The sequence below is a fragment of the Anguilla rostrata genome, chromosome 18 (assembly GCF_018555375.3).
Source record: "Anguilla rostrata isolate EN2019 chromosome 18, ASM1855537v3, whole genome shotgun sequence".
NCBI classification, from domain to species: Eukaryota; Metazoa; Chordata; class Actinopteri; order Anguilliformes; family Anguillidae; genus Anguilla; species Anguilla rostrata.
In genome coordinates, this window is record NC_057950.1 from 12461757 (window position 1) to 12475117 (window position 13361).

At 51.2% G+C, this 13361-nt stretch overlaps 1 protein-coding gene across 3 annotated transcripts in view; it reads right to left on the reverse strand.

Annotated features, from left to right (window-relative positions):
* Window positions 1-12895, reverse strand: part of foxn2a (forkhead box N2a) — a 33675-nt gene extending 20780 nt beyond the window's left edge. Inside the window, exon 1 of one of the 3 annotated variants that reach the window (XM_064316713.1) lies at window positions 12682-12895. The gene's annotated coding sequence lies outside the window, so the exon portion shown is untranslated. Of the gene's footprint in view, window positions 1-12241; window positions 12617-12681 lie in introns of those variants that run through there. The other 2 variants (XM_064316715.1, XM_064316714.1) reach the window with 2 other exon arrangements.
* Window positions 12896-13361: the final 466 nt, after the last annotated feature.

Below are 13361 nucleotides of genomic sequence, written 5' to 3' on the forward strand. Positions count from 1 at the left end.
TGTCTGTCTGTCTGTATTTGTGTGTGTGTTTGTTTGTGTCTGTGTTTGTGAGAGTGTGTGTGTGTGTCTGTTTGTTTGTGTCTGTGTTTGTGTGTGTGTGTGCATGCATGTGTAAGTTCAATATTAAGCGCATGGTCAGTTGCTGACATACTGAAACAGAAGAAACACTTATAACCCAAACTGATGAACGGGGCAGATTTTAGAAAGCAGAAGTGCCCTTGCGCACGTGGGCCCACTGTCTGACAGAGCTGCTCTTCTGTAACCCCTGTGCCTTACACACAGGGCCCTGACAGACCTGCTCTTCTGTAACCCCTGTGCCTCACACACAGGGCTCTGACAGAGCTGCTCCTCTGTAACCCCTGTGCCTCACACACAGGGCCCTGACAGAGCTGCTCTTCTGTAACCCCTGTGCATCACACACAGGGCCCTGACAGAGCTGCTCTTCTGTAACCCCTGTGCCTTACACACAGGGCCCTGACAGACCTGCTCTTCTGTAACCCCTGTGCCTCACACACAGGGCTCTGACAGAGCTGCTCCTCTGTGACCCCTGTGCCATACACACAGGGCCCTGACAGAGCTGCTCTTCTGTAACCCCTGTGCATCACACACAGGGCCCTGACAGAGCTGCTCTTCTGTAACCCCTGTGCATCACACACAGGCCCTGACAGAGCTTCTCTTCTGTAACCCCTGTGCATCACACACAGGCCCTGACAGGGCTGCTCTTCTGTAACCCCTGTGCCTCACACACACAGGGCCCTGACAGAGCTGCTCTTCTGTAACCCCTGTGCCTCACACACACAGGGCCCTGACAGAGCTGCTCTTCTGTAACCCCTGTGCCTTACACACAGGGCCCTGACAGAGCTGCTCTTCTGTAACCCCTGTGCCTCACACACAGGGCCCTGACAGAGCTGCTCTTCTGTAACCCCTGTGCCTCACACACAGGGCCCTGCACAGAGTTGCTCTTCTGTAACCCCTGTGCATCACACACACAGGGCCCTGACAGAGCTGCTCTTCTGTAGGCCCTGTGCATCACACACACAGGCCCTGACAGAGCTGCTCTTCTGTAACCCCTGTGCCTCACACACAGGGCCCTGACAGAGCTGCTCTTCTGTAACCCCTGTGCATCACACACAGGCCCTGACAGAGCTGCTCTTCTGTAACCCCTGTGCCTTACACACAGGGCCCTGACAGAGCTGCTCTTCTGTAACCCCTGTGCCTCACACACAGGGCCCTGACAGAGCTGCTCTTCTGTAACCCCTGTGCCTCACACACAGGGCCCTGACAGAGCTGCTCTTCTGTAACCCCTGTGCCTCACACACAGGGCCCTGACAGAGCTGCTCTTCTGTAACCCCTGTGCCTCACACACAGGGCCCTGACAGAGCTGCTCTTCTGTAACCCCTGTGCCTTACACACAGGGCCCTGACAGAGCTGCTCTTCTGTAACCCCTGTGCATCACACACAGGGTCCTGCACAGCCATTAAACACAGCTAAGACTTATCTGCCCACAGCAGGCTCAGCGGCCACGCTGCAGCCGTGTTTCAAGGTCAGCTGAGGCTTTTTAACGGCAGCCCCGCCCCACACACAGGAGCCAGTAACTTCCTTTAACCGCCACGCGTTACCTCCACACCGCTTCTTAAGAACACCGCTTTTACACTTCCACAGAAAAGGGCTGAGGGTGAGGGGACGGCCCCATGAGGCGCGTTCATGATTAAAATGGCCCACCGCGAGCAGAGAAAGAGGAAAATAAAACCAGAAATAAAGCATTAAAACACCCTGCGGAGACTGAGGCCGTGACGGCTCCTGAAAGTGAGCGAGCTCTGCCGTGTGAAAGGGAGGCTTTGAGTGGGCGGAGGTTACGCCAGGACCGGTAAGTGGCAGAGCGGGCACGGCGGGGCTTCCCGCGTGGCCACCCCGCAGCTGACTGGCGCGCTGCTGCCACGGCAACGTGTCGACTTAGAAAAAAAAGAGGGAGAAAAAAAAAGGGAAGTAGCGACGAACTGCATCGGAACAACGGGCTGCCCGCCCGAACACCCGCCCACCCAGCCACCTGAACACCTTCACGCTGCCTGCTCCAGCGCCTCCTCAGGGGAGGGCAGGGAGCCAGCCCTCTGGGAGGAGCCAGCAGCAAACAACGGCTTCTCCCGCCGTCGCCCCGCCCCTAGCCCCGCCCACAATCACCTGCCAGGTGTGTCTTTCAGCTGGGAGTGCAAGTGACATTGGACACCCGGGCTGGCTGTCACTGAACCAGTAATTTACCCGTGTAAACTGTGCCAGTGTCCTTTCAGCGCATTTCACAAGGGTTACAAACCCTTTGTATCTCTTCTGAGCTTCCCCTGACATCACCATTCAGGGGCTGAGGATCTGCACCTGGGGCAAACGGTTTGGCTCACAGGTCACACCTTTAATCAGCACGCAGAGCAGCCCAGGAGCAAACGCAGCGGCTACTTAACACGCTGATACGTGGAGGCATGCCTGAAACAGGAAGTCACACACTGTGGATCCGCAGATGCGCGCGTGTTTGTGTTTTGTGTGTGTGTGCGTGTGTGTGTGTGTGTGTGTTATATCAAACTAAGCCCCTTCTCCAAGTTTACTTTTCAAAAGTGTAATCCCTTTTTCCAGCTAAATTTTAAAAAGGCAGATGACATATAGCCTACAACTCAAATGTGAACTCTGCGGTTCAGAAATGAGCGTTTAATAAGGAACGTGCCCTTTGAAAGCCGCGTTTCCTTTTCCTTTACGCTCCTCAGAGGGGCGCGTCTGAGAGAGGGGCTGCAGAATGAGCGGCCGCTATCGCTGGACAGCCAGCTCTTAACCTCAGCAAACGCAGCCCAGCTCAGCTTCAGCAGGGCAGTCTCTGATTCTCCCCCCTCCTCTACAGAAAAGTCTTCTTTGGTTATCTCGTAAGTTAAAAAAATTATTAGAGTGCCTAATTAAGCAGGCATGCGCCACCAACACCAAAGCAAACTCAACGGGCCCAAACGGTGACATAAGTGAGCTCTTTGATGAAGTTAATCCTTAACCTCGAACCTGAGGCCCAAGCCCCTGTTTGTGATTTCTCGGTCTACAACTACGGACTTCTCGAAGCAAGAAGGGAAAGAACGCGATGCGCATATGGAACCGTTTCATCTGCAGCGGATGCAAACAGCAGCGCGAAGCGCAGTTCAAAGGGCTGTGAGACGCAGATGACAGTGTTGGTCCAGACGGCTTATTCCCTAATGAGATGTCTGACACTGAACGCGGCCCACATCCCCCAGCGCTGCTCCGCCAGGGCGAATCAGGTGAAAGCAGGCGCTAACGCGTAGCCTACGCTAAGCCAGCGGTGAGCTACGAATGGGGATCTGATTCTAATCTCTTTTGGCGTGTGTAGGATCCTTACAGACTAACGGCCCCCCTGCCCCCCCCCCCCCCCCACCCCACCCCCAAAAAAAACAGGAGGAAAACAGATCCCAGGCCAGAGCGCTTGTGAATAACTCATGAATATTCATGAGCAGGGCGGCGGACGCCCACGCTCTCGGGGGTGAGGGGGGAAAGGGGAGAGCCGGGGGTCTTGTTGGGGGGGGGGGGGGGTGAACGCTCTGATTGGGCCAGGGGGGTATGAGGCTGGGCAGGAGAGAGCTCAGTTCCACAGCGCCCCCTGCGGAACCTTCACCGCCCCAGCGGGGGAGAATAGGGTCTTCTGTCCCACAGGCTGCACCCCCCCCCCCCGCCCACTCGCCCCCCGCCCCTCCACCCGCGCGATCCGGGTCAGCCCAGCGCAGTCTGCGGCCTGCGTGTCTGTCACACCGCCATCTCAATTAAACAAACCGCGCTTATTCAGGAGGGCCGGCGCGCACAAGGGGCCATTGTTGAGCGTGACACGGGGCGCGGGGCGGCCCTGCTCCCACACCAGCGCTGCACCGCCATCACCGCGCCTTTCACTGCGGAGAGGCTCCAACGGCAGAGCGCCCGCCCAAAACACGGCTCAGACACCCCCCCGCACCCCCCCACACACACAGGCCAGGGAGAGGAGCGGGGAGCGAGGAGCGGGGGGGGGGGGGGTTCAAACTCGCTGCGCAGCGGCCGAGACTGTGACCAATCCTGAGATATGGAGCTCCACACTGAGCCGACTGACAGGCGCCACAATGGGACAACGCGCTCACACACACACACACACCCTCTATTACACACACACACACACACACACACTCTATTACACACACACACACACCCTCTATTACCCACACACACTACGCACACACACCCTCTATTACCCATACACACACACAAACACACACCCTCTATTACCTATACACACACACACACCCCCTCTATTACCCACACACACACACACAAACACATATACACTCACTCTCACACGCACACACACACACACACACACACACACACACACACCCTCTATTACCCACACACACACACAAACACACATACACTCACTCACTCACACACAACACACACACTACGCACACACACCCTCTATTACCCACACACACACTACACACACACCCTCTATTACCCATACACACACACACACACTGAACACACACACCAACTACACACACGCACACATGCACACACACGCAAACACATGCACCAACACACAAACCAGTCACACACAGTCTCTCACACACTCAAAACACACACAAACATTAGTCCCAACAGCAGACCCACACGTGTATATCACCATACAGAAACGGCATGCTTGAATACACATGGGCTTACAGTCAAAATAAAAAACTCAGTCACTCACGCGCACAAAACAAAAACAGTAGTAAAGCATGCATGCACACACGTGCGCGCGTACACACACACACACACAGGTCACGGTGGTAATGTGGGTAACAGTGTGAGCAGGGAGGGGAGAGTTGTTAGCCGTAAAGTTGTGACAGTAAGGGGGGGGGATGCTCCCCAGACGGAGAAGAGAGCACATTTGCAACCCAAATTCAGAGCAGCCTCCTATATTTGATTACCACGCTCTGATGTCACGTAACCAAGACAACTAAAGCATTATGGTCTCCTGGGGACGTCCCGCCTCCTGGTCTATTGCTCAGGGCCAGAGAGGGGAGGGCGGGAGATGAAAAATGAGCGCGGCTGGAATCGTTATGAAGAGAAGTCGACGCGAAGCAAGCTAAACAAAGCCCCGATAATTACACTGGGCGACAACAGGGGCCGGGACGGGGACCGAGGGAGAGGCCCCAGCGCTGCCCGCTTGGGTCTGGAGCCAAACCGCCGGGCACGTGGTGCGATGCGCCACGCCGGTCCCCCCCCCCCCCCTCGGGACAACCCCCGCAGGGACGCGCAGCCAGATGAATGGATAAGGCGCGGCGTGCTGCTTCTTCTAAACAGCAGGCGAATACGCGCCCCGAATGGCCAATTCTCACAGCCGCGTCCCTCCTGGAAACGCCGCGAGCCCACCTTTCCCACAAAGAGCGCGAGGCCAGTCTTCCCTCGGAGCTCCGCGTGCTCCGACAGCTGCGCCCAAACTCCTCTTTCTTACGACGCGCGCGCCCGACGGGGCAGGTGGACCCAGAGCGAGCGCCCTTCAGCGCATCGCTCCTCCTCTTCCTCCGCCCGCTAGCACACGCGCGCAGGAAAAACAATCAACCGTCCCGCCGACTGGCAGATGGGCTCAGGCCTGCTCCTGAGGCCATTTTACCGCGAAACCTGTCTTCGGTCAGCAGGAGAGCGAAAGCCTGTTCCAACACAACAGGCTTTGAACTAAAGCGTCCATCGTGAACTTCTAAATTTGAAAGGCAAAATTAGCCCCTCTTCACACTCATACACTAACAAGAATTCTTGCCTTAGCACTTGCAAATAAAACTTGCAAAACATACACACCCACAAGCACCAAAAAAAAAACTCTTAGAAGAGGGTGATGTGGTCTTATCTGCTGTAGAATCAGGCCTGGCTATTGTGAAAATATTTCTACATGACTGAATAAAAGACACTTTCTCAAGTATGGTTGGCTACTAGCAAACCAAACTGAGACCTCACTAAAACAGCGCATTACAAACCCTCTATAAATCGATTTTTATCTTGCACTCAACTTCCAGCTCAAACACAAAAAAAACTGGTTTTCTATCAGGACACCTGGCAAACTTTGACTGGAGGATCAAACTATGATGAGGGCCCATGCTCCAGCTCCAAGCACCATGGCGCACACAGAACAGAAACGAGGCCCTGGCTTTCCGCTCTCCTTACATCCATACAGCAGTCGACTTTCTGCGCCAGTTGTTCTTTTTTCTGGAAGACTACTTAACTTCCCTTTGCCAAGCGGCGCCTTTCTTAAGGATCTAAAATCAGAGAGATGCCGTGTGTGAGCAGAGGGCCAGTGGATGCTTTCAAACCCAAGCACTGACTGAACCGGAGAGACGTGCAGCCAGCGCATTAGCACACTGAAGCTGGCTGAAGCTGAGAGACGTGCAGCCAGCGCATTAGCACACTGAAGCTGACTGAAGCTGAGAGACGTGCAGCCAGCGCATTAGCACACTGAAGCTGGCTGAAGCTGAGAGACGTGCAGCCAGCGCATTAGCACACTGAAGCTGGCTGAAGCTGAGAGACTTGCAGCCAGCGCATTAGCACACTGAAGCTGACTGAACCGGAGAGACGTGCAGCCAGCGCATTAGCACACTGAAGCTGGCTGAAGCTGAGAGACGTGCAGCCAGCGCATTAGCACACTGAAGCTGACTGAACCGGAGAGACGTGCAGCCAGCGCATTAGCACACTGAAGCTGGCTGAAGCTGAGAGACGTGCAGCCAGCGCATTAGCACACTGAAGCTGACTGAAGCTGAGAGACGTGCAGCCAGCGCATTAGCACACTGAAGCTGGCTGAAGCTGAGAGACGTGCAGCCAGCGCATTAGCACACTGAAGCTGGCTGAAGCTGAGAGACGTGCAGCCAGCGCATTAGCACACTGAAGCTGGCTGAAGCTGAGAGACGTGCAGCCAGCGCATTAGCACACTGAAGCTGGCTGAAGCTGAGAGACGTGCAGCCAGCGCATTAGCACACTGAAGCCGGCTGAAGCTGAGAGACGTGCAGCCAGCGCATTAGCACACTGAAGCCGGCTGAAGCTGAGAGACGTGCAGCCAGCGCATTAGCACACCGAAGCTGGCTGAAGCTGAGAGACGTGCAGCCAGCGCATTAGCACACTGAAGCTGACTGAACCTGAGAGACGTGCAGCCAGCGCATTAGCACACTGAAGCTGGCTGAAGCTGAGAGACATGCAGCCAGCGCATTAGCACACTGAAGCTGGCTGAAGCTGAGAGACGTGCAGCCATCACATTAGCACACTGAAGCCGGCTGAAGCTGAGAGACGTGCAGCCAGCGCATTAGCACACTGAAGCTGGCTGAAGCTGAGAGACGTGCAGCCAGCGCATTAGCACACTGAAGCTGGCTGAACCTGAGAGACGTGCAGCCAGCGCATTAGCACACTGAAGCTGGCTGAAGAGGCCTCTCCACCGGTACACAATTTCACATCTGAGCTCTGCAATCAACTCATTCTCTCTCTCTCTTCCATGGAGGAGTACCCCAAGAATGCACTCAAGAGGGGGGAATCCTTCCCACAGTGCAATGGGGCTCTGTGTTCACACGAGTTAGGGGAAGGGGGGGCGGGGGGGGGTGATTCATTACTCAAACAGCCCCCAGCATGGTCTGCACAGGGCTGCTTTGGGGGAACGCTGTAGCATTTTGCTGTGGCATGGCTACCTCGACATGACCCTTAGCTTTAATTGTTCTGCGGAGACTGTGGAAAGACGCGTTCCTTCAGCGGGTCACCCAGGCTTTCCGGCCTCCGCTGCAGCAGCTTGGGGAGGGAGGAGATCATGTGTCCCACCACACAACCCCCCCCCCCCCCCCGATGCTGACCGGAAAAGCAACCTTCCGCACACGCTCGACGCCTCCCATGCAACCAGGGGACGTCATCCGAGCAGGGTTCCCAGGGCGACGCTAGGTAAGTTTAACGTCAAAGAACCCGAACAGCTGGCTTGGTTTTTTTATTTATTTATTTATTTTTGCTCCTGATGTGCTGCTGCGGATGTTTCCGGATCTGACGAGGGTCGCGGAACGCAAAACAAGGTACGGCGCAATTAGGAGCGATTACCGCCGCGTGTTCCGCCGACGGGCTAATTAACCTTGTAATGCGCGGCGCGCGTGAAGTGGAACCCCCCCCCCCCCGTGCCCACGCAGCGCGCCCCCCGCGCACCAGTGCAGCGGGCGCTGCGGCACAGCGTCTCACGCCAGCACGGGCAGTCAAAAGTGCATAATTTATACGGCCAGTCTTATTTTTAGGGACGATCGCCTGGCAACTTGGTGCACAGAACACATCTGACTTCCTATTTATGGCCACAATTGAAATATTTAGCTTACTCTTTCACCCATGTCCGTGCAAGCACACACACACGCGCACACACCCGTGCACATGCACATACACACACCTGTAAGAGGCCCTCACATGTGCATGTAGTCTGTGTATCCCTTTTGCCCCATGGCATACTTTTCCCAACACGCAAGGCAACCCGCTCACCAGATGGCTTCACGGTACAGCAGCACACACACACGCTCATCCACATCCACACACACACAAACACAAACACAAACACAAACACAAACACACACACACACACACACACACACACACACACACACACATGCACACACGCACACACACGCACACACACAATGCCCAGGCCCAAATGCCTGGCAGTAGAACAGCAGGTTGATCTTTTATGCTTTTTTCTTCAACCTCTTTTGTTTGCTGTTTTATCTCTGTCACAGTTGTCAGCAAACATCTGCTAAACCAAACAGGATAACGATGCCCCCCCCCCCCCCGATGTCAGCCTGACGACACCACGGCAGGGCCACAGAGAAAAGGACAAGCAACTCTTTCTGGATCGCAAGTCATTTCAAGGGTATTCCATCAAAGGTGACACACCGTGCCTCACGCTTCTGCACAGTAAACACAAACAGCGAGGGAGAGGACGGCTGCAGGCATGTACACACACACGCACGCCTGCAGACAGCGTGTTCATTTACCTGCTGAACGTCACACACACGCCACGGTGGCACAGCGAGCCCCAAACGCGCTCGGCCCCAAACCGAGCACCACTCAGCAGAGTGAGAGAGAGAGAGATCTGGAGGGGTCACAGACATTGTGTTTGAAATGCACCTTGAATCCGGGGCAAACGTGTGGCAATCTATTACGTCATGTACCTGAAGTGGCTTCCCTGCCGATTGTCAACATCAACCTTTGTACTGCAAAGGCAATGTCCTATCACCAGGGCTAAATTCTGAGAAATGTGTGGAGAATAGCCGCGTTTCCACCAAAATTACCCGGAACTTTCAGTCCCAGGAACTACTTTACCAGGAACTAAAAGGTTCCTTCAGCCAATGGTTGTCTGCGTTTCCACCGGGGTCTAAAGTACCGCGAAGATTAGGCAAATTAGCCCACTGACGTTGTCGTTGGTCCAACTGTCATATGATTTCTTCTGTAACCCCATACTACCACCGAAGTAGCCTACATTATTTTCTAATAACCGGGACAGCCCGGAGGGGTTTATTCCACTTATATACAACGGGTTACCAACAATGACTATATATGGTTACTTTTGTATTTATTGATTTTCATATATCCTCTCAAACACATTCATTAACAGCAGAAAACATGCACACGTTGTAAACAATTTGCTGTTTTATTACTTTCTCGTCGTCAATTCCATATAGGCTAGGCTAATCGCAAAATGACAAGAATAGAACGAAAACTCGGACTTGCGTGAAAATGTAAATTAGTAGTGGTACAGCCACCGTTTGCTTTCCTTCGAAGTTAGGCTACTGCTAGCCGAGCAGCGAAGTGTGCCCTCCAGATGCGAACCATGCACCATAAATGAGTCCATAGTCTTCCTGGTCTTTTCGTGGAATTGAAAAATGGCAGTAAAATTGAGTAAAATTACGGCAGTCTGAAAAAGCTAAAGGGAAGATTACTAGAATTAACCTGTTATTTTACCCGGATAAAAAGTGCGGAAGGTGATTTCCAGTTTGCTTGTACTGTATCACCAATGTTAATTATGCAGAACTACCGCATACCTCACATAACTGTATCAAACGTTTTGAGTCAATTACAACGGGCTAACAAAGAAAATCCGGAAGAAAATATTCAGCAACCGAATTAATCCGTTTGAATGTTTTGGTAGCCTACGTAATATGCTGTCCCAGCACGAATGCTTAGCATTTTATAAAACGAATACTAAAGCAAGAAAAGAACAGAAGAGCACACGTTATAATTCCAAGACGTTGACAGGCTATAACCAAAAGTAGGCTACTGCGCCGCATAACATACAAGTTTGATTTGAAGTTATTATGAGAAAAAATTGGTTTGCCGCTGCATATTTTCAAACATGGCGGGTAATGGCGGAAAATAAATACAACACAAATGCTACGAGTACTCGACCAATCAGAAATGTTCAGCGCTGCAAGCTCCACCCAAAAGGTTCCTGTACTTTCGGAAAGTACTACCCCCCGAGCAGGAACGTTTTGGGGGGTAAAACAAAGCCCCCAGAACTAAATTTAGACCCTAGTTCCTGCGGTGGAAACGCAGTGAGTTCCTCAAAAGGTTCCTAGTTCCGGGGTATAGTTCCTGCGGTGGAAACGCGGCTAATGAATGCAGAATGAATGTTGTTTAACATGACATTCTATCACTCTCACATTTATATTTAGTAATTGCACCAAATAATGCGCTGCTTTAGTGTTTTTGGTCACTCGGTTTTAATTATATCAATTCCGCCGATCATGCCAGCAGTTGGGGGACGCAATAACTGTTTATCCAAATTAGTAACCGGTGCCAAGGGGGTTGATATGGAGATACTGTAATTATCTCAACGAGCTGATTGGTCCCGTTTCATTGTGCACGACAATGTAACAGATTGTGAAACGTCAAAGGCCGTGCTCCTGAATTTCAAAAACCAAGCTGGATTAGCGGCGGGGGGGGGGGGGTCGTAAAACTAACTGCTACTATTAGAACTAGGCTTTTCACGGTAATCAATTAATTCTGACTCTGTAGAGACAATTAAAAGGCACCCGGCGGTGAGGTGTCTATAAACAGACTTTACACAAAGACATTTCTGTCTTTGTGGATACAGCCATTGACGAATGAATAAGCGTACAGTAGCGATCCATCCACAGCCCAGCTACGCGCCCCATTGTTCGGCTGCGCAGTGTCCCTAGACTGGATCGCGCAGAGTTCTGCCCGCTGCCAGGTTCTAAATTTAACACACACGACACAGAAAATTGCTTCCTGATAGCAAGCTCGGCTGCTTACTTCCAGATCACCGTGCGGAATAGAACTTGACTGTTGTATTTCACATGCGGGTATGGGGCGGCTGTGTGTGTGCGTGCGTGTGTGTTCAGACAGAGTACTGGAGCGAAAACACACTTAATCAACCAGAAATATTTGTAGCCGTGACTACTCTCCACTGGCTGCAGTTATCAATGTACCCCAAAAGCCGCTCGCTCGTTCAGCTCTCTGCCGCCTTTACCACGTGTCTGTCAGTCGACGCAATAATCCACAGCAAGAATCACCGGAAACAACTCGCAAAACTGCCATGTAACAACATTTCATAAAGAGTTACTGTTTTTCCTTAAAGACCGTGTCCTGTTCAAAAACAACGCGCCGATCCAAATTAACCAACACAGGCAAATCACATATCCCCCTCCACGACCACAACCAAAACTCGTGTTACAAAGTTGCCCTACATTCTCGTCGCAAACGGACAGCTAGTGAGAGAACTCAGGCCAGCTACCCTTGAAATACACAATGGAATACATTGTTTAGTAAGCGTTTAAATTCAGGACCCATTCACTGAACCAACCCGCCAGTGTTTAAGACGACAAAACGCGGCGATGAGAAAAGTTCACTAACAAAAACAGCTCTCAAAATGTCACACCCTGTATACAACACACATTTCAAATCATTTCAAAGTAAGCGTAGCCTACACACGATATCATTTCCCGTTTCATCGATGTAGCTATAAAACACGAACTAGCTGAATGCAGCTAACGTTATACTCCAACCAAAAAGCCTAAAGCTAAAGACTGTAAACATTATTAATATCAAAGCAATCCAGTCAGTTAGCTAGATAACGTTCTTGAATCGCATACCCCCAATGTACACACGCGATGTTAAAAAGGTAGCTCGGAGAAATCGCGTGTGCTTGAATGTTAATAACTAATGAGCAAAGAATTAGCAAGCAACATACCGTTCGTTCAGACAATACTGGCAAAATGTTTAACTTAATGTCCAGAGAGAAGTTTAGCAAAAACAACGTACTGTTCGCCAGCGTCGACCACAAAAGAAGTTAGCACACAGCTTGCTAGATAGCTGCCTAGCTAAACCACATGGACGAAAAGAAGGGAAACCATGGCTCGTACACAGAAAATGCAATACGCCAAATGACTATTTAAGAAGAGAAGCGAATGCTTAACGAAGCTGCGTAAAAGATTCCGAATGCTAATGTTAATAAAATAGAGTGTAAATGCTGCCGCGTCACGTTCCAGCTTCAGATAACTAGTTGACTTGCTCAAATATATAGCTTATTATTTGTTCTTTTCATTGTAAACAGTGGTGTATTCAATGATGTGGCCAAATAAAGCTCAATATATTAATAAAAAGTAGTATACACCCAATTATGATACTTACATTCATGCACGTTGTGCCTGTTAAGCAATATGGCAGAGATTCTGTATACAGTATGTTCATATAGATGCCTGTCTCTCTCGCACTGTGTCAGAGATCAGCAGCTGCTTCCTCCATCCAGGCAGCGCAGAGATCACGCCGCACGGCAACGCTACCAAACCCCCTGCCGTCGCCAAGGCAACAAGGCCAGTTCAGCCAATCATACCCCCTCCCCTCACATATCCCCTGGCAACTGCCGCAGCAGTAGCTCTCTTTTTCATATTAGTTCTGGGTACGCCATTTTGGCTCGAATGTACGTTGTTTCCAAAAGAGTGGTGCAGTTTCTAATTTGGAAACAGTATGGCGTTGACTTGGCCTCAACGACGGAAAAGTATGGCACCGTCTATTTCTTAATTAGACTACTATGATTTTTGACTCGGTGAATAAGTTATGGGTCTAGATTACTGAAAAAATGGACATAACATTGCTGTTTTACAGTGCATTTGCATATAGCATACTGTGGCATCTTTTCTTTATATGGAATAAAATAACGAATATTATTAGTCATCAAAACAAAAATTAAATCATTATTACATATAAAATATGCATTTTAATCATACCCATATATGTATATATTTTTAAAGTATATTGCTTTGCTTAATTTTTTATCGATACTACTATAAAGTGAGAGTTCGACAATTGAA